This window comes from Echinops telfairi, unplaced genomic scaffold, assembly GCF_000313985.2.
Source record: "Echinops telfairi isolate 266 unplaced genomic scaffold, ASM31398v2 ScPeMD7_4;HRSCAF=17, whole genome shotgun sequence".
Classification (NCBI taxonomy): Eukaryota; Metazoa; Chordata; class Mammalia; order Afrosoricida; family Tenrecidae; genus Echinops; species Echinops telfairi.
Genome location: NW_022103900.1, coordinates 14,293,818 through 14,294,811, shown reverse-complemented (window position 1 = coordinate 14,294,811; position 994 = coordinate 14,293,818).

Here is a 994-nt window from a genome sequence, read left to right as displayed (position 1 = left end):
TTAACTATGATAGCATGAAATGATCTTTTAGGCTTTTCCCCCCCTCATTCTGACCTGGTATAATTAGAATTGCTAATGAATGAATGAAGTAAAAACAGAGAGGATATCTCACACGTACAGTTGAGTTGGATGTGGTCAATTGACACTCAAGAAGAATTCCCACTCCCTTTTAGGGTACTTTTTCATACACAGTGGCAGCAAAGCTAAAAATTACATGATTGAGTACCTTGTAGCCAGGATTGTTGCTGTAGATAAGGTTCCATCAATTAGCATATACACGTGATTTTGGAGGTGGAAATGAATCAAGGCTATCTTCATGCCTTTCCTTGTGGTTTTGTCAGTAAATACTAGTGTTCATCTCCAGCTCATTGAGACCGCAGGCTAAGCTTGGGATTCAAGGCTCAATCACCACATTCCATTGAGGGCTATCAAGAAGCATTTATGAGAATGCTCAAGACTTCTAAGTCTGGTTTCTTAAACCCCCATCTTAGATTTTGTGGTTCAGCTTATTATGGTATTCTGGAAGTCATTGCTCATGTTCTATGGGAGTCTGCTCCTCTATCGCTTCCCATCCCCTGTGTTAAATCTGTTTTTTTCTTTAAAATAATAATATTTTTCTTTAAAATTTAAAAGTAAGAAGTCCTAGCAACACATGGGTTCAGTGTGGAGCTGCTAAGGGAAAAGCCGGGGGTTTGAACCCAGCGACCACTCCCTGGAAGAAAGATGAGGCAATCGGCTCTGTCAACATTCTCAGAAGCCCAATGGAACAGTTCTACACTTTCCGTTAGGGTTTCTATGGGTCAGAATTGGACTTGGGGGATTTATTTTTGTTATCCTTACAATACTGTATTAGTTTCCTAGAGCTGCCATAGCAAATAAACACAATGTTGGTGGCTTAACACAATGGATTACCTTGTAGTTCTGAAGACTTCGAGTCAGATATTGTCGCTCTGTGTCTTACTGTCCCCATGTGTCTGCTGCTCTTTGTGAATTA